This window comes from Chroicocephalus ridibundus, chromosome 4 (genome assembly GCF_963924245.1).
Source record: "Chroicocephalus ridibundus chromosome 4, bChrRid1.1, whole genome shotgun sequence".
Taxonomy (NCBI): domain Eukaryota; kingdom Metazoa; phylum Chordata; class Aves; order Charadriiformes; family Laridae; genus Chroicocephalus; species Chroicocephalus ridibundus.
Genome location: NC_086287.1, coordinates 28,140,268 through 28,160,489, shown reverse-complemented (window position 1 = coordinate 28,160,489; position 20,222 = coordinate 28,140,268). Strand labels below are relative to the sequence as shown.

Sequence of the window (20,222 nt, the reverse complement as noted above, 5' to 3'; positions counted from 1 at the left end):
GAATAAATGTGAGGGAGAAATCCCACAGCAGTGAAACTTGGACTTTCTCCAGACTTGTCTTCACTTGCTTCTCTCAGATTCCTGCCTGGTGGATTTGGGGTAAGCACAGCCAGTACCCAGGTTTCCAAAAGGCCTGCCAGAAGAGGAGCCATGGTCTGCTTCACTCACAGCTGGGGAAAGAGGGCTGCCCCATAGAGCTGGAGGGGGCGGCAGGCAGGCTGTGCCTGGGGAGCAGAGGGAGCAGTGGGGAGCAGGGGCACGATCACTCTGGGGACTCTGAGAGGACCGAGGCCAGGGGGAGGCCTGGGGAGGGCTTGGGCAGGAGGGGTCCTGGCATGGTGTGGAGGGCAGGACTGAAAGGAGCTGGGAAACAGGAGCGGAAGAGATGGAGATGGGGGGATGGAGGGGACTTGGGGAGGGAATGTGGAAGCTGGAAAGAATAAGGGTGGTTGGGGTCAAAAAGAGCCAGCGGAGGGGTTGGGGTGAGCGCCGGGATGAGAGGGGCTCCGTGCAGGAGGCACCGGCTTCCCAAGCACCCTCCCAATCCCGGCACTTCTCGCCGCCCCTCCCCGGGCACCCAGCTACCGCCCCCCGCCCGGTTTTCCACGGCTGCCGGCTGACCCCCCCCCCGCTTTGCAGCCGAGGAAGAGCTGCAGGTCCGCGGGTGACGGGTGAGCCGGTCACCTCCTGAGGAACAGCCGCCGGGGGGTGCCCGGGGCGGGTGGGGTGGCCCATGGGGACAGGAGAGCATCCCCCTCCCGCCCCGCCCCGGCGCCGGGTGCGGCGGGGATGCCCGGCCGAGCCGGGAGGTGGCGCTGGGAGCCCGCCGGGAGCGGCGGAAGGGAGGGGACGGGAGGGGAGCGGCGGGGAGCGCAGCCCTGCCCGCAGTCTCATCCAGAAAAGCCCCGCCGAGCCGCTTCCAAAGGCCGCTCCTACCCCGCTAGCCGTGATGCCCCCGGCAGGTCCGCCCCCGCCTGGCCGGCTGAAGGCCCCAGAGTGTCGGGGAGGGCGCCAGGCTTTCGGTTGTCATTGGGCAACTCCCACTGGAAGATACAGGCACAGACAAACAGGGTCTTCTTCAAAGAGGCGTAGCTCCTTCCTACGCTCACCTTCATCAGGGGCATCCAAAGGCAGTGGAGTGATGATCGAGGTAAAGGGAAGCAGCAATCCCACCTCCCCTGCCGGGGTGGGATCGAATCACCTCCCCAAAGCCTTTGTCATCTTGCCCTTGGGGAAAGAGTAGCAGATGGTTGGACTAGATGATCTGAAAGGTCCCTTCCAACCTAGGCTATTCTATGGAACAAAGGGTCTGCACGGAGAGGAAACAGAACAGATCGACAAACTCACTCCAGCACAATTAACCCTTCCTACAGTACCTGCTTGCATATCCAAGGCAGACAACTTGAAGGTTCATCTGGCTCCAACCTGCCCATAAAATATGCCCCATATGGGGACATCCACACCCATATCTTAACAAAATGCCATCTTGTCAGAGGCTAACGCAAACTGGGCAAAGTGCTGGGAACCACACGGTGGGGAATGAATCAGCTGAGCAAGCGATGTAGGTCAGTGGGTACAGGCCAGGCCTGTGCCACATGTGGTATGAGATGCTGCGGTGCTGTGTTTTCGGCCCACTGGGTTACAGAGCTCAGGGCGCTTGCTTGGCCCACAGCCCCATGCTCACCTCAGCAGACCCCTGAGGCGCTGCCCTGTCTGGGAAGGTCGTGAGACAGCAGCCAGCAATGAGTGTGGAGCGTACATCCTGCAGCAGCCAGCTCTTCTGAGCCCACCTCTCCATCCCTCACAGCACACAAAAGGGAGTAGGGGGCAGGTGGTGTGGGGTGGAGAGACATTTCAGTGGAGGCTGAAGATACAGAAGGGGTAGGAGAACGGGAGCCCTGCAGTAAGGTGTGCTGCCCCCCAGCACACTCCTGGTGCTGCAGGGAGTGGGCTGGGGGGGGGGCAGAAATGCACAGGTTACACATCCCTTCCCTGGGTCACCCACTGCGTGGGGCTGCCACCATTGTGACTTGGGAGCCAAACAGCTCAAGGGGATTTGTGGACGTGCGATGGCAGCCCAGTATGGTACCATCAAAACCCAAGAGAGACCTCTCCCCTGCCTCTGTCCCACCGTGGTCCACCTCCAGCTCTGCTGGGGAGCCTCCAGCCCCACAGCTGTGATCTCCCCTGGGAGGGCAGTGCTTGCTCTCCCAGCAGGATCCACACCTCCCCAAACTGCCACCAACAAGGACTTTGTAGTCCTCATTGCAAGAGGCTAAAAGCTGCATCAGATGTGAATCTTACCCGCTGCAGTGATTCGTGCTCTCTTGCAACATGGCTAAACGTGCTCCAGGAGTTCTCCAAGCTTTTGCTTGGGAGCTTCAGTGCTTTCTCCTTGTTTGTTACACCCTGTGTTACATTGGTCACCAACAGAGAGCAAAAGAGCTGCTGCATCTGCCTTGTCTCTGTGTGCTAGAGCTCTCCCTGGGTCTCTTGGGGGTCTGCTGAAGCAGTGGCAAAGCTGCCAGTTGCTGAGCTACCTGTGAGAGTAACCTGGAAGTCAAAAAGCATGGCTGCAATCATCAGTGACCACCAGTGTTTCAGGACTCTGCTTTGCCACGGGGTAGCATTATTAGCCATCAATAAATGTCATCCACCCGCACTTCCCTTCTAGCTTCAGTTTGTCAGAGTTCTCAGCTCCTCCCTGGTGTAACTCCAGCCTGATAAACGCATATTGCCTCTACCTGAGTGGTGGCTTCATTTCAGCAAAGGGGTGGGAGAAAGGAGGTGCAAAGATCATTATGAATGAAGTTGAAGATGAGAAATTATATGCGCAGTAAAACCATAGGTAAAGCCAGCAGCAGCAGCAGAGAAATTAATAAATAATTATTTGTTGATGACTAGGGCTGCAGGTGTTCCAGGCTGAGAAGTGGTCGAAAGTAGCTGGTGAGTGGGTCAGAGGAGACGTTGTGCTCTTCATACAACGTGCGGCTTACCTAGGGAACACCTTGCTGCAAGGTGCTGTGGATGCCCACATTTTATACGACTTCTGAATTTCTTTCAAGAACGATGTATTTGCTGGTGCAGGAAGCCTCATGCTGGCGAGTGGGAGAAGACACTGCAGGAGCATCGTCCTCCTGCTCTGTTCTTATGCTTTACTCAAGGTGTTTGCTGCCAGCCACTTACAGAAACAGAATGCTAGTCTACATAAATCCTTTTTCTGACCTAGGACCCTTCCTTTTTCTTCCCTTTTGTCCTTTTTTTTTTCATTCTGAGGCTATCCTGCACATGGAGGAAAGGCCAACAAACCGTTAGCAAATATGTTTTTGTTGAATATTTTTTATATGAGACAGCCTATTTAGAGTTAATGACTTTCATAAAGGACCACGCTACCCTGCATTAGCTAGCTGCACTCCTGACAACTGTTTTTGCCGGCGAGAACATCAGTGCATTGATTGTTTGCTCCTGGGCAGGCTGGGCATGTGGGCAGAGACACAGCCTGCACGCAGAGGCCCTGTGTTTGGCCAGGATGGGAATACGGTTCATTACATGATGTGCATATTCCTCGCTGGCTCTCCCGGCTCAGCCTGTCAGCTTACATCCTTCCCCCATAATCCACTGACATTCTCATTAAAACTACCATCACTTTTCCCTGCTATCTCTGCAATCAATCTTTCATTGCTTGAAGCATCATCGCAAATGTCATTTCCTGCTTCAGAAGGTCAAGTGCTCAGCCTGGATCTTCTTCTCATCTGTCAGGAATTACCCGTTGCACTTCCTGATGCAGTGGGGTCATTTCCCTGAGATTTGTGGGAAAGATTTGACTGTGATCCACGACCTCCATTTCGAGCTCCATATAACCACGTATTTATTTCATTTCTCTCTCACACGCAGGTGCGTAAGAGAGGGAGGTGTATTTTCCACAGAGTGAATGGACCGGTGTTCCTAGCTGTGTGCATCTCCAGACCACAAGGAAGCAACACAGCACGCCCTGGGCTTTTAGAGCAGACACAGGGCCAAGTCAGAGCCTCTGTTGGTGACAGGGTAGGTGGGCGGTGGGCTTGACCTCTGGGGAAGTGAGACTAGCTATTTGCAGAGTAATGCAAGGATGTTTGATGCACAAAAGCTGGCTTGGCATTACCACGTGCAAGCCTGCAGGTCTAGAAGACGACCTCTACTGGGTCCTTCTTCAAGGGGGTGAGCGAAGTGCTCCGTGTTGCAAAAGGCAGGGGAAAAGCGGAGGAACATTTGGGTAGTGGCGGGATGCTGGGGTGAAGAGAGGAAAGTCCTGAGCAAGAAGCTACACCAGTTGCTTGTGGTGACACAGGAGCCAGCGGGAGCAGCCACAGAGGCGCTGCTGGAGGCAGGAGCGGCTGACAGCCGGGAGGACCGAGGGTGGTATTCATTGAGAAGAGCGGTTGAGTTTAAGCTGCATTGGTGGCTCGGACAACTTGAGCTGCTGGTGCTGAGGGCACAGCCATGGTGTCTTTTGGAGCCAGGCTGACGGTGGCTGGGCAGCACTGTGGGAATACCTTGCTTCCCCAGGCCATTAAAAAAACCGAGATCTGGAGCCACGGAGAAATCCCGTGCCTGCGAGCGCTGAGCCACACTGTCCCACCTGCCTGGCAATCGGGAAGAGCCAATTAGCATATTTTAATGTAACTGATTAGTGCCTGGTCACGCAGCCTGGGTGGTGGGTGATGTTTGAAGCAGATTTGAAATTACAAGCATGTAGACACCAAACCACGAGGGAGCCGGCATGGGGGAGAGACGATTTCCCAGCTTAGCAGCTGCGGCCCCAGTTTCTCTGTTATTCCCAATGGCAAGCCGCCTTCAAAGAGCCCTGCAAGGGTCTGGGGTGAGCACTTGAAAATTAAGAAATTAACTTTTTTTAATTAAGGGAATTGAGGTGGCTGGTGTGATGGCGGCTCAGCCACTGCTGCAGCTCTTCCAGCCTTTCCTTTTCCCATGGTCTCCTGTGGGAAAGGAGAAGCGTCTTGCGTGGGGCCGGGGGTCCCCCCCAGGCAGACCCCAGTGAAGGGCTCAGAGCCCCCTCCCCCGCGCAGGGACATGCAGGTCTGTCGCAGCTGGCTCTGCCCCGGATTTCAGGGGGTGTATGTGGGAGGTGCTGCCCTGCATTTGGGCTCTGGGAGCGGGCTGTGGGGCAGCCCGGAGGCCCCCGGCCGGGCCGTGGCTGTGGCGGGCACTGCCTCAGCCCGGGATGGTGCCCGCAGCTCTCCCGCGCTCTGGGGACCCAGCAATGGTGCTCACTGAGAGAAGAGGCTGCCTACAGAGGCCCTGTTTCCTTAGTTACGGCAGGCAGGAGGTATTTCGGGAAGGAGGCAGTCAGCGCTGGGAAAGGCAGGCAGGCCTCGGGAGAGGGGAGCTAACGCTGCCCCGGGGAGCAGCTGCCCTCCTGCTGCCATCCCCAGGGCTGTGCGAGGCAGGGTGGTTCACCAACACTTCCCTTATGCGGTCACTGAACTGCCCGGATTTCATTTTCCGAGTGTCTGCTCGGTGCCCTGGAGTCCAGCTGGAAGAAACGCCGGGTGCCTGTGGCTGGGGTTGAAGTGCTGCTCCCCAGCCGCAGGGGAAACCATCCAGCATCGCTGGGAAAGCACAGCTTTAACCTCCTCAGGTGTGAGTTTCCATCTCTAACCAGGAGATAATCCCCAGCTTGTCCTGGGGATGAGGAGAAATTCATTCCTGCTTTCGAAGCATGGACATAATATGATGATGAGGAAAAAGTCCTCCAAGGAAACAAGTAATTCTGCCCTGGAAGCAGTTTGCAGGTAAGAAAGTCTGGGGCCTCCTCCAGGGTTGCGCTGCGCCAGCACCGGCCAGTTTGTGCCTTTGCCCACTCCCAGCCCTGCTTCCCAGGTGCCGTGTCCAGGCCTGCCCACACCGCACGGTCCCGTGAAGCCCCTTGCTGGCTCCCACCCCTGTGCTAGGGATGTGAGGGCTCTCTTCGATGGTTGCCTACATGGCTGAGGGCTCGCGGGCTGTGCTTGCCGCACCCCAGCTGGCTCATCCTGGTGGGGAGCAGCCTGCATGGGGACATCCCGGCAGTGCCGTGCTGTGCCAGGCTGGGCTGCCAGCCAGGGGCACAGACACAGTCTGGTCGGCTCCAGGAGCAGGGACTAAAGGGTATTTTCATTCCTGCACCCTTCAAGTCTGCCCCTGGCCTGGGCAAACTGCCGTTTTTGGGACATACACCAGCTCCACAGGGGTATTCAAAGGCATATCTCCAGCGAAGGGCCACACCTTCGCCAGCACTTGGCTCCAAAGCTCGGAGACACTGGAGCTGCCCAAGGGAAAAACCACCAGCCTTTTTTTTTAAACATGGGCAAAATAAACTTTTTCTCCAGATGTCATTCTCAGGAACAGTTGCACCATCTTGCCTGAAATGTGTCTAGACAAACTCAGCACGAGTCCCTGAGCTTGCCTGGAGAAATTCAGCTTGAATATTAAAGCCATAAGCAATGGAAAAGAGGAATTACAATTGGGAGCATCACACAGACAGCAGGACGCAGTGCTACAGCTCCGACTGCGAATCAGCTCCCTGTGCCTTGTCCTCCCGCGGCACTCTGTGTCTCTCCTGTGCTGCTGCAGGGTCGTAAGCAGCGCAGGAAGGAGGTAACGGGCTCCTCCACATGCGGAACTGGAGCCTGAGCCACATGCTGCTTGTGCTTCCCAGGCGTGGGGAGGGACCTAAAAACCATGGGTTGCCCGAGCCCTTGTGAGACCACTCCTGTAAGGCTCTTCCTGGGCAAATTCTATTCTATTCTATTCTATTCTATTCTATTCTATTCTATTCTATTCTATTCTATTCTATTCTATTCTATTCTATTCTAGTCTATTCTATTCTATTCTATTCTATTCCATTCCATTCCATTCCATTCCATTCCATTCCATTCCAGCTAAGCACAATCTGGGCTAGAGTCAGGAATCAGAGAGTCATAGAACGGTTTGGGTTGGAAGGGACCTTAAAGATCATCCAGTTCCAACCCCCCTGCCATGGGCAGGGACGCCTCCCACTAGACCAGGCTGCTCAAAGCCCCATCCAGCCTGGCCTTGAACACCTCCAGGGATGGGGTATCCACACCCTCCCTGGGCAACCTGTTCCAGTGTCTCACCACCCTCACAGTAAAGAATTTATTCCTAATATCCAATCTAAATCTACCCTCCTTCAGTTTGAAACCATTACCCCTCATCCGATCACTACACTCCCTGATAAAAAGTCCCCCCCCATCCTTCCTGTAGGCCCCCTTTAGGTACTGGAAGGCTGCTATAAGGTCTCCCTGGAGCCTTCTCTTCTCCAGAAAGAAACAAGCATCTCCAGGGAACAGCTTACACACATGGTAGGTTTGCCCAGCTTTGTGTGAGCCCTGATGTCTTGGTGGGCCAAGGGAGGAGGAGTGGCTGTTCACTCCTTTGGGATTTGGGCAGCTCAGCAGCAGCAAGGTTGCCAGTTCTGCCCAGAAGTCAAGATTTCCCAGCAGCATTTGCCAGTTTAGATGGCAGAGAAGCCATGGCTTATGAAAAACACGGTCTGCGCTTACTGAGAACTAGGGTATCGAGTATTGGGGACCCAGTGGCAGATCACAATCACGAGGCATTTTAGAAAATCCCCACAGATTTGTTTCTCCCACAAGCCCCCGCTGTTCAGCATTTGCAGAGCACATGTTGTACTAAGCCAGTACAGTCCTCTCTGCTCTCTCCTGAGGCAGACAGTGTCATCTGCTGCAAGGCAGCAGTCACGGTCCCCAAGCCTTGGTGATGCTGTAGGACTGGTGCTGGCTTGTCTGGGGTGAGGGGGCAAGTTGCATGACTTCTCTGCATCATACGTATCGCTAGGGCTGAAGGAGATGGCAGTGAAAGAGATCTGGAAATCTTTTTTTATTCAGCTGTTCCCTAAAGTTTTAGGCACATGTTGTTTGGGCTATGGTAGGTCCTAGACATCACCAGTTGGGGATAAAGGTCTCATTTATAGTAAAGTTTTATCAAAAGGCATCACGTTGTAGCCCACCCGTGTTCTGCACCATGCCTCTGCAGAGCAGAAACCAGCTGAGTGCTACCTCACCTTGTGGAGCCTGAAAAAAAAAAAAAAGGAAAGACCGTATGGGAGACACCCGTTTTTCACCCCTTGGTTCCTCATGGTCCGTGAGCGGTGTCAGCCTGTGTCCACTTGCAGTATGAGGTTCCACTTGCAGTATGAAGGGAGGTTCTTGGCTGGCAGCTGATTACACGTTTTTGTTCCCTGATGCTTCTCCTGGTGACTTTCATAGCTGTGCTTGTCAGACTGGAAGGTCTTTTAAGCGGTAGGGGCTTAGCCACTGGATTGTTAAAAGAGATGAAATGAGCCCAAACCAACCTTCAGAAGATGCTGCAGAGCAGCACTGTTTACTCAGCATCTGGAGAAGCCCCTGATGTAGGACCCTAGGCCCCCCATACGAGGTGGTATCAATGAAGCACTTGGGATGTCAGTGGGACTTCCCTGTAGTCACGTTCTGGTGGCTGTTCCCTGGCAGTCCAGCTGCAGGTGTGTCCCTGATCACCGGCTGGGAATACCGGTGACTGGGTGAGATCGCCAGTACCAAAGCCCTGTGTGTGCTGCCGGCCCTTTCTCCAGCACGGGGTGTTGCACCTGCATCCTCACATCCTGTGGAGAGATGTGGGCATCCTGTGGAGAGATGGGGCACAGGGTGAGATGCTTAGGGGAAACCAGGCTCTCAAAACCCCTTTGCACCTTGGTGGCTCAGGTCCCTGTCCCACCTGCCGGTCACTCCTGATGGCAGGAAGGCACGGCTGCCCTGCAGAAATAAGACCCCTGGTAAGTTTCTTAGCTACCACCCCTGCCACGCAACTGAGCCGTGCTGCATCAACGGGAGAGGCTCTGCAAACGCTGCCGAGGTCTAAACCGCTCCCGCCCACCTGCCCCTGTCGCGGGGCTGACCCCCTGTGTGCCCCCACTGCGCTGCCTGCCTGCCCCGGAGGCCCGTTCCCCTCGCCCCCTCCCGCCGGTGGGCACACGCCCGGCCAGCCATCCCGAGGAGTCCCAGCGCCGCAGAAGCTGCTCGCAGAGGCCGATGCGGGGGGGGCAGAGCCTCAGACCCCGAAATAGCCTGAGCCGCCGCAGACCCCGCAGCCCGGGCGCTGCGCCGGCAACTCCCCGCCCGCTCCCCGCACCGGCAGCCGCCGCGGAGCCGCCGGCCGCGGCCTCGCCGCCTCCTCCCCGCACGGTAGGCAGCGCGGCAGGGGGCTGCCCGCCCCCGCTTCGGGCCAGGAGGCGGCTCCCCCCGCCCTCTCCCCGCGGCGGGGCCCGGAGCTCCGGCCGCTCTTCGGCCCGGCAGCGCAGGCCCCGGCGTCCCAGCATCGGTGAGGCGGAGGGAGCGGCCCGGGGTCCGCGGCCTCTCCGCCGCAGCGGGGCGGGCGGGGAGGCGGAGCGGCGGCGGCCCCGGCCCCTTCCCCTTCCCTTTCCCTTGCCGGTGCCGGTGTCGGGCAGCCGGCGGCCGGGCGGCGCGGGGGGGCCGCGGGGAGAGGAGGAGGGAGGTGGCGAGCGCGGCGCGGCGGCGGACGCGGGGCCCGGAGCGGAGCGGGCGCGGGACTCCCCCCCGAGCAGGTCAGTGCGGGCTGCGGGGCTCAGCCGGCGGTGGGCGGCGGGTCCGGCGGGCAGCGGGGCTCCGGCGAGGGGTGGCTGAGGGGTCCCCAGGGGTGCAGGATGGATCGGGGGGGGCGCGTCGTGCCGGTGGGGTGATTGGGGTGGGGAGGTGGCCGCGCCGTGCGTGGGGGGAATGCCGCCGCCCCCAACCCCCATCCCCATCCCCATCGTGCTTAGCTGCGCCTCCCGGGTGGGCCTGGCTTTGAGACTGCGCTGGGGGATGCTCAGGGCAACTTGCCTGACCCCCTGGGCGAGTGTGCCAGCGCCGCGTTGGGCAGCACCCAGATGCGGCTTGTGAGGGTGACTCTGTGGGTCCAGGGATGGGTTTGGTTTGCTGTTGTAGGAGATTTTGGGGCACTGAGCTCTGTTTAGACACCGTTTTCCTGCCCTCCTTCTGGACCTCGTACCGAAGTGGCTTTAAGTAATGCTTGTCTCCACCCGCCTGATGGGCGGCTGGGGCCCAGCGAGGTGCGGGGGCTTCCCTGGGCTGCTGGAGTACGTCAGTGGCAGAAGCAGAGCGCGAGCCCCAGCCCCTCAGTGTCCTTTCCCAGTGCCCGCGCGCTGGCCTGCGCTCCTGTCCTCTGATGCGAGATAAAATGTCATCCCACCGCTGTGTCATGCCATGGGCTTGTGCTCGGTCCCCACGTCATCCTGGCTACAGAATCCTCCTGACGGTGTTAGAAATGCTTCATGCTGGCAGGGGGCAAGAAGGGGAATCTCTCCCCATTTCTCCCTCCAGCTTTTGAGAGATTGATGACTGTGAAAGGGCTGTTGGGTCAGGATGATCTAACGCTCTAAGCTGTTCTCCCCCCAGTTTACGACTTGTCCGCAGAACAAGGCCCTGCCTTCTCCCTCACTTGCTTCCCCATCCTTTCTAGCAGCAGCAGTGCTGCACAGTGGGTTTGCAATTCAGAAACCTCCTGAACAGAACGGGTGTTATCCAGGAGAAAGAAAGAGAAACCTTTGTCTGGCTGGCGGATGTTATTTCTGCATGAACATCTTTTTCTCTTTAACTGTTTAGCCACCATCTCCAGCACTGATCTGCACTCCTGCCTTCTCCCCTTTCAGAGAGGTCAGGGGGGAGTGGACAGAGAGTGAGGAGGAGAGGGGAAAGCTGTCTGGGCAGAAGAGGTACAAGAAAGCACCTTGCCCCACGTTGGGGTTTTATGATGCAGTGTGACAGGTCAGGCTGCCTGTCTGAGCAGCAAAGAGAAGGCAAAATGTGCCATCTGGAATAAAAGGTGCCGTTGAAGTGGTTTGCGGTATTTGTTCAGAGGAGAGAGGGGCAAAAGCACAGAAAAAGCAGAAGGCAGAAAGTCTGGCCTTGAGACCAGACCTGAACCCTGGCCTCGCTGCCTGCCTTGCTACCCTGCGAAGTGGTGGTCAGGGCTGGGCAGCAGAAGGAGAGGGAGGCAGAAGCAGCTCTTTCAGGAAGGATTTATCTTAAGTAGCCTGGCAAACAGCCATTGGCAAACAAATAAGTAATAAATAAAAAGCAGGGAGGCTGCCGGCACCCCTGCAGCCTCTGACTCCGTAGCACATATGGGCTTTTCCGGCTTCCCTGTAAGCTTAAACCTCTGCCTTCTTCCCGTGGCAGCATCCTGGCTCCTGTCTTCCTGCAACTCCCATCTGAATGCCTTTCTGCTCTTTTTTTTTTTTTCTTTTTTTTTTCATGATAACACTCTAATCACTCTGTAGCTGCTCTCCTCTTCAAAGCTTTCCCTGATGTTAACTAGTTCATCCCTGGTTTGGTGGCTGCTGACACTGGTAAGCATAGGGTGGTCCTGCAAACGGGGACAGAAATAGCAGTGCTTGCTGGGGATGCGGGTCAGGGGTGTGCATAGGCCCTCGCGGGTAAATACCATCCTCTTTCCACGCAGAGACTTCTGGCCCAAGGGAAAGTAAGGCAGATTTCATCACACCTTCAGAGCCTACATCTGCAGAGTTGTAAAAGGAGGAGTGTTGCTGCTTTAAAATATCCCTCGCAGGAAATACTCCCGTCTTAACAGACTGCGAGAGCTTTCCCAAAGCAGCAAGGAGAGGGAGAAATGTTTCGAACACCCACAAGTGAATTAAATTGATATTAAACTAATCAGTCACCTAAACTCTTAAGCAAACACCAGCGTGCTGTGCAAATGCTGACTCCTCTGTGAGTCCTATAAACACCAAAGCCTTCTACCATTGTCACTTCTGTGTTTGGTGAAACTGCTCTTCTTACCTGCTTTAATTGCTGTAAATATAGTTTGTGTACTTAGCCCTGAGTTTGAAGAAAACATTGCATCGCTGATGCACTGCGCTCAGAGCAAAAAGCGGGTTTGCTTTGAGATTCTTTCAGGAGAGGCAGCTCCAGTCCCAATTCCCTTCGGCTATGGCTTGATTACATTCAGTCCCTAACCAGCTATCAGATCCCTCAATGATGAGAGGCCTTAGAGCTTGGCATTTACCTGCACTTTAAGATGCCTGAACATCTTTTAAAAGCTAGCTTGAAGTTCTTGCTTCAAATGTAGCTGCGGCTGGTAATTAGGCTGTGATCACAGCTCGTTATTAGGTGGGGACAATGGCAGCAGTTTGCTTACACCGTTAAAACAACAGCTGTGCACGGCCCTTCCCATCGCCCAGGCTGCTATTGTTGCTGGTTAATGGGTGAGACTGGGCACAGCAGGTCCCGAAGGAGAGAGGCCAGGGGAGGTGGGGTGGAGTAGCCTGTTGGGGGGCATGGGCTCCCCTCTCCCAGCTCGCTGTCCCGGTCCCTGTGTCACCCTCACCTCTCTGGCAGTTCAGCCGCCGCTCCATCACCAGGCTGGCTTTTTATGACTCATCTTGGTGGTTACCTAAGCCCCAGCACTGTGTCCTGCCTTGCCTGTCCTGGTACAACCCTCTCTTAGTGGATGGCTGTGTTGGCGTAAGAGCTGCAGCCACGCTAAAGGCTGCAGAGAAAACCTCTTTGGCTGAGAAATCTCCTTCCTAATTGAAATTACTGTAATGCTGCCCGGCCTCTGGGGAGCGTGAACGCCACAGTGTGGAAGCATTTCAGCACTGGGATCAGTTGTGCAGTTCCCAGCAGAGTCCCCATGAGAAGCTGTGGGTACCATTTTGACCAAAGAGGGGCCTCTATGCTGTTGTGGTTTGATTTCACACAAAGATGTGTTTAAAATGGAGTTCCGGGGCAGAGGGGCTCAGTGCTCCTGTTCAGTGGGAGCATCAGAAAGCTTTGGGTTACCCAATTCCCCTACCCCTAGCACCAACATCTTGTGTCTTGTCATCTGCAGAGTGTGGGTGAGCCAAGAGGAAGGCAGGATCTGAGCTGCGCCCCCAAGTGCTAGAAGGCAGGTTGTGAGAGGTGGAAAAATATGTCGTCATGTAATTTTGAGTTCACCCTAACAGAGAGAGGAACATGCTCCGGCCCTGCTCTGCCAGGGAGCACTTTATTGTTAGCTGGGAGTTGGTGGCAGGGGGCAGCTGGGGCAGGAGGTGATGGAGATTGAGACAATGAGACCCTTGATGTGCTGCATTGGATGGTGTAGGGGAGACCAAGAGAAGGTAGAGGTGGGAGAGTTAGGGCAAACCTCAGGTTTGGAAGAATAGCTGGGGAGCAGCTCCCAGCTGTGGCCCAAAGTGAGCCCAGGGTATACTCTGCGATGAGGCCTGGGGACCCTGTGTTGGCCAAGCCATGGTGACTATGCTGGAAGAGTCCCCTTGCTGCACTGCCAATGCAGCAAGATGACCCACGCTAGGATGACACACACGCCAGGGAATTGGCACAGGCTGAAGAGATGAGATGTTGTGTGAGGGCTGGCAAACTGAGGGCTGCCTTGTGAGGCTCGGAAGCAGCCAACCGTGGGCCACAGGGCACCAGCGCAGCTAGGATCCCAGCCAGCGCTGGGACAGCCCCCAGTAGCCTGTGGCTTGGGACCCACCTGGCTAGAGGACCTGGTTGCAACAGCAGGTTGGGATGGTTTTCTTGGCATGGCCCTGGCTTGGAGCAGAGTCTCCATCCTTGGAGATACTCAAAACGTGCCTGGACATGGCCTTATCAGCCTCCTCTAGCTGACCCTGTTTTGAGAAGGGACGCTGGACTAGATGATCTCCCTTCAGCCTCAACGCTTCTGTGATTATTTGTCCTGTCTTCTGACAAATTTGGTCACCATGGGATAATCCCCAAGGCAGCATTAGAGACCAGAAGTTTGGAGGTTTGCCTGGCTGCCCTGGGCCTGCAAACAGCGGTCTGGAGGTCTCTGTACCAGTAAGAGACTCCCAGGGCTTGCAGGCTCCAGGCTGGGGACATGCACCATTCTTTGTGTTTCTGGGCAGCTTTTCTCAGGGAGAGGTCTCAGATGGCAGAACTTCATGGAAGGGAAGTAAAATGACAAAAATGGCAGAAAAATGAACCAAACTTCATAGACTTCAAGTTTGATCTGCGCTTTGTTTGGCTCTTGACCTGCTGCTGAGTAGGATGGATGGATTAAAGTCACAATTTACATTAATGATCATAAAGCCGTGACCTAAGCACCTAGTTTTAATCTGGCTGTGTTTGTACACTTCTGCACTTTTCCTAAGGACAAACTGATTCTCAGTGATGAGTATGTTGTGATACTTAGGGCTGAGCAGGAGGCTGCACCGTGCTTGAGTGGGTTTACAGTGTAACATATAGTTATTTAGATTCTTAATGTTTATATTTCTTGCATTAGAAAATGGTGAGTGACACATTTATTTGTTAGATATCATTTCATTATTTATTATAAATTTGGTCCAGCTATATTTCAGTGGACAATGAAATCCAATTCAAACTGCAGACAAATGGTTTCTAGTTGGTTAAAGTGTGGGTCCACAACACAATAGAAAAAAAAATAGTTTATGAAAGCATTATTTGTATATGTAATTAATTTAACAATAGTATCTTACTATACTATATTGTATTACTATAATAATACATTATAAGAACAGAATTTTATTATAGGAGATGTAAAATATAACCAGTGATATAACCTGATTATTTCTGGCTTTTAAGAATTCAGAACTAGTAGAGATTATCTTCTCACACTTCATCCTCATTGGGCTTGGAAAGGGAACCAGGCTCTCCTGTGTTAACCTGCAGTAATTTTCTGAACTTTGACTAAACTAATCAGTGTACTAAATTAATTGAAACTTTTTTTTTTTTCCCCTCTGCTTTCAAAAAAGTTGCTGCTGTCAGAGCCGCTTTTGCAGTTCATCGGGCTTTAGCTCCAGATGCTCAGCCAGTGTGTGGATCTGGCAGCAAGGACATTCTGCATGAATTTCTACTGACTTATTTCTCACTGATGAGAGTGATCTGAGGTCTTAGCATGTAGGTTGTTATAACTTCCAGTTTTAAATTGACTGTCTTTTAATTTAAAAAGTTTTTAGTTCAGACAAAATCTGATTACTTTTAAGTCAGGTACGTGTTTCCAAAAGCCATCACTCTTTTATTTGTTCTAGTTCCAAGTCCTCTTTATTGCTTTTTCCTTTCATATTACGCTGCTGCTAATCTTGTCATCAGGCAGTTTCATTGCATTTTTCTGTTGGGAGGTTTTCATGAAGTTTAATTTTCTTTCATCCAAGTTTTTAATTTCTTGTGTTTTCTTCCACGAAATTTCATCAAATTCTTCCTTGTTCAGAAAACAAAAAAAAGCCCCAACAAAGCAAATACTGATAGTAACAGCTGCAGTGGCTAGGCTACCTCCTGAGAATGGTGAATTTTAAAGACTTTCAGGTTAGTTTAGTCATTGCAGGAAAGTCAGGGGATGGATGTTTCTGCAAATACAGTCTTCTGATACCTTACGCATCAGGCTTGATAAACCTAACTATGCAAAACTGTAGTAATTGGACTTATAGAAACTGTGACCATGCCCTAAGCCTTGTCCTGGGTACATACGTACACTATAACAGCTACAGCTTTACATGGGTTCCAGAGTAATCATTAGGTTTCAGGATTCCTTCATGCCAGTAGCTACATCTGAGGGGCCGGCTGTCTTTTGGACAGTCCCTGCACAGAGTCAAACTTCAGGTGTTTCTTTCCCTCCATAACAAGGAGGTGAATTCCTGGTACTCATGAAAGGCATGTTGTAGTTGTTGGTTTCAGCAGAGAAGGGGTTTCACTCTACATTTCTTTGGGCCTGGGATTTTTTGTGGAAAATATTCTGGGGGTAGAATAAATTTCTGTGCATCTGTAGCCTTTGAAGTCCCAGCTGGGAGTGATGTTCGGGGGTGTCCCTGGGAGCCTGCAGTGCCACCACTGTGTCCTCCCCAGCCCCTGGGGTGGGAGAAGGGGTGCACAGGCGTGTGATGGGACCTGCCGAACTTCGGGTCTGATCCTGCTCTCGGTGCTGCAGGCTGGCTGCCCACTCCCCAGACGTGCTGGGGAATGCTCTGTGTTCCCCGGAGCTTGCCTTGGTCAAGAGATGGGAAGCGAGGAGGGTGTTTGTGTCAGCAGGATGGTATCTCGCTCCCTCATTGACCAGAGCTAATGCGGGTAGCTGGGTTTTGCGGCCATACCTGTGCACGTGGCCAGCCTGGTGCTCTGCGCAGTGCCAGCGGCATCTCTGGAGCCCGCTCTCAGATTCGGGCTGGTCCTGCAGCTCATGTAGCACAGGATCTCTCCCTGCCATGGGGAGCATTAGGAGGAGCCTTCCCGGTCCCCTCCTGTGGCTTTTCACTCCTGGCTTTTGGTCCTTTTTTGGTCCCCTCCCTCCAGCATGACATCCATATGCCCCGTGATGGAGCTGTGCTGCCAGGAGAAGTACAAGAAAGCAGCTGGACAGGATTTGGAGTCTGGTGTGTCCTGCGGGTGGTCCTATCCCCAGGGATGTGGCAACAGTGTGGGATTCAGCATCACTTAAATATTGATCCCCGCCGCTCTGGAGGAGGGTTTGGTTGTCTGTGCGGAGCTTTGCTCACCCTCCTGGGGCTGTGGTCAGCACAGGCATGTCAGGATGAGCCGAAGCCTCCACAGCATCTGCGGTTGCACAGTTTTTTTGGCTCTAGTAAGTGCAGGTGCAGCACTGGCACTGGTGAAGCAGAGGGGTGTTTCAGGGCAGGATGTGCCCGTGCTTTACTGGAAGCACTGGTTGTCTTGGAGAGCCAGGCTGGGAGTCAGCGGTTGTGCTGAGGTCTTGTCCACTCTCACCTTGGGTTTTCTCAAACTGGCTGAAGGCTCTTTGTGTTTCCAGGTGGGGAGATGCTTCCCAGAGCAGCGATGGCAGCTATGCAGCACAGTACGCGCCAAACTGCCCCTTACATCAGCAATGTAGTGGATGAGGAGGTGGAGACCCTCGCTCCTTTAGTAAATGCCTTGCCGGTACCGCAGAGGCCAAGTATGGGATCTCAGGCGCTCACTGCGGGGCCAGCCCAGCTAGGCGAGAGCAGCGTTCACAGTGGCAGGTTTGGGATGTGCTGAGCGGGGATGCAGGCAGGGAGAACAGCATACACAAAACCAGGCAGAAAGCAGGAGCCCGGTCTGGGGCTGGGCCAGGACACCCAGCCACTGTGAAAAGCCCTACATATCAGCACTGCATCCCCAAGCATCTCTCCCAAAATGGGCACAGACCCTGTCTGATTCTTGCTGATTTTGGCAGGGCCTCAAGAGCTGCTGGGCTGTGGAGAGGTTTGCAGTGGCTCTTGCTGGGACACTGCACCTTACCTGGGCCCCCAAATCTCCTTGGATGGCTGTATTCCTGGTGTTGGCTCTGCTGTGCCCAAAGCCTCCTGGAAGGACGAGGGGGCACAGGCTTGAGGAGGCTCCTTTTGCAGCCATCTGCTGCAGCACCTCCCATTTAGTTTCTTTTCCTTTTCTCTTCCACATGAGCGGTGATGCTCTGGAGGGCAGGGGTGGCTGCCTGGGACCCTGCGCTGCCATCAGAGTGGGCAGAGCAGCGCAGGGGCTGCCAGCCTTTCCCCAAGCACCAGCCTGCCTGCGTGGCCCTGTGTGCAGGGAAGGCAGGCTTGTGCAGAGAAATTAGGGACAATCTCTCTGTTTCCCTGCCCCTAAAACTTGCCATCCTGATTTTTTTTCCCATTTCCCCTCTGATCCCAAATAGCCTTTTTCCAAGGCTTGCCCACGGAGAATCTCTGATGCTGACTGTTGGATGCGGCATGTTTGAAAGGATGCGACCTCCCTCCAGACCTGCCAGGCTGGGCTGACAGCCGCTGCGCAGTGTCGTGTCGCCTGCTCTTGCAGCTTGCAGGTCTCTCTGTGACCACCCTGCTGCCAAATCTGCCATCTGTTTCACCACATCCTCTGGGCGATGCTGCGCCTCCCGGCCCACGGCTTCTCTCCTCCCGATTCCTTGTCCCTTTCTCAGCTCAGCTGCTGTACATGTCCAGATGTGACACTTGCTTCTCTGCCTGAAGGGAAAGAAACCATTTCTTGTGTTTTCCTCCGTTGCATCCATCACTCCCGACAGCCCTTGCACTGGCCATGGGCAGCTGCTGGCCGGTGGGCATGGCCGGAGCAGGGCAGGAAGGCAGTGCAGTGGGTGCAGGCAGTGCCAGCCTGCGGCACTGGGACAGCAGAGGCTGCGTGCTGCCCATCTGTGCCCAGCTCACCCCTGTGTACTGGGCCACTCGCCTGCGGTAGGTGTGTGTTGGGGTGGGATCCTGAACCCCAGTCCTTGCCATGCATCTTGTCCCTGCTCCTGCTGTTTTGGGATGCACCAATGTGCCCATCCCAACAGCCCCATGATTTCCATCTTATCTCTGATGCTCCAGGGACATTTGACTCTCCGGTTCCTCTCCCTGGAGGAGACGAGAGCAAGCTGGTGGGTGTGATGGGCTGTCTGCTCCGCTCTGCTCTGCTCTGCCCTGCAGCAGGTACATGGCTGGGGCTTTGCTTGGGTGTTCTGGGCAAGGGGAATTCCCTGGGGGTGACGGGGGTGATGGAAACGAGCTGTCTTGTCGTGTGAGCACCCGTTGTGCCAGGAGGAGGCTGGAACAATCGGTGCTTTGCAGAGCCACGTGTCTGCAGCTCCACATATGCCCGTGAGAGCCGCCTCCCTTCCCAGCTGCAGCAGCAGCAGCATCTTTCCTCTGATCTCCCCCAAAGGCTGCGTGGGCTGCGGAGGCGGCTGGATGCATGCCCCGGTGATTGGGGGAAGACTGACTGCATGATTCCCCCGCTGCCCAGTGAAAAGCAGGGCCCGGCTGGCCCTGCATGGGGACAGGATTTGGTGGGAGGGCAGGTGGCTGGCCCACGGCCCAGGCAAAGGCAGCACAATCTGGTGTTGAGACTATGCGACGGGTTCAGTCTCTTCCCTCCGCCTTTTCAAGGACCAAATTTACTTGCACACTGGGGGATAGTTGGTGATTTGGTGGATCCCCTACAGATGTGTCCCCAGGGGATGGAGGTGGCTGAGCCAGGCCTTGAGGAGCACCTTCTCTCCTTGTCCTACTGCTGCAGACCCCTGTGTTAACCATCAGTCTTTCCCCTTCCCTTTGATGCGCTATTGACTCAAAGTGGTATGCTGAGAGCTAATCCCTCTGGCGCAGCTGGATGCAGCTAGTGCAGTGGCTGCCGGGGCCATCCCAGCTTGTGCAACCCGCTGGTGCCGGAGCCTTCACTGAGCTGCCAGCTCCCACACTCCCAGGGCAGCGTGATTCATCCCGGTCGGCTGCTATTACCCCAATCTGCTCGGAAGCTGGGCAGAGGTGGGAGGAAAGCCTCATCGGGGCCAGGATTGGCGAGTGGTGTACTCGTGGGCTCCTGCTGCAGCCCAAATCTCGCTCTGCTCCTGGCACCGAGCACAGGCGATAGAAATGTTCTAGCTCTGCAGATGCTCTAAAATCGTATTTTATGTGTGCGCGTGTGTGTATAAATAGTGTTGTAACCCACTGCTCTCAGGAAGAAGCTTTTGTGTGTGCGGAGAGGGGAGCTGGGCAGGGCAGGAGTGTTTCTTTGCTTCTGCAGCAGAATCAGCTATGGGAGATGTTGTGGCTGCTCAAAGCTGGGGAGAAGCAAAGGGGGCCAGCAGCCGGGTGCCAAGGCCTCCCCCAGAGCAGTGTGGAGGGAGGCGCGTGGGTGGCCCGAGGAGAAGTGGATCAATGGGACAAGCATGATGCTGCCCACCTTATACTGGCCCCTGGGAGGCTGTGGGGTGAGGGTGCTCGGTGGCAGGGTGCCCTCAAGTCCCTGGCAGGCAGCAACAGGCTGGAACAAAGCACAGCTGGATCCCTGCTAGCCCACCATGTACTCACGCTTGCCCCCCATTGCACAGCAGGCTTGCGGGCATCAGCTGTGAGGGTGCTGGCTGGAACAACTGTGTAGGGGACTTGAAATGCACCCGCTTTCTCCACCAGCTCGACAGCGAGGTCCCTGCCGTCCCCACCCATGCCATGCCATCCTGGCTGGGATAGCTGCTCCCCAGCCTGCAACCCCCTCATCGCACGGCCCGAGCACGCTTGCGTGCATGTGTGTGCGAAGCGCAGTCCTCTCCTTGCCTCTGCCTTGGGGTGAGGTGCCTTTTGCTCGCCGGGGATGGCTGTAGCTCTGCTGGAAAGGGCTGTGCTGGCCACTCCTGTGGCTGGCAGTCTCTCTGCAGCAGGTGGCTTTATA

General features: G+C 55.1%; 1 protein-coding gene across 4 annotated transcripts in view; it reads left to right on the top strand.

The window, feature by feature from the left end:
- The first annotated feature begins 9,103 nt into the window (after positions 1–9,103).
- The window catches only part of TMEM63C (transmembrane protein 63C), a 33,692-nt gene continuing 22,573 nt past the window's right edge, over positions 9,104–20,222 (top strand). For 2 of the 4 annotated variants that reach the window (XM_063332423.1, XM_063332420.1), the window contains exon 1: positions 9,256–9,622. The gene's annotated coding sequence lies outside the window, so the exon portion shown is untranslated. The other 2 variants (XM_063332421.1, XM_063332422.1) reach the window with 2 other exon arrangements.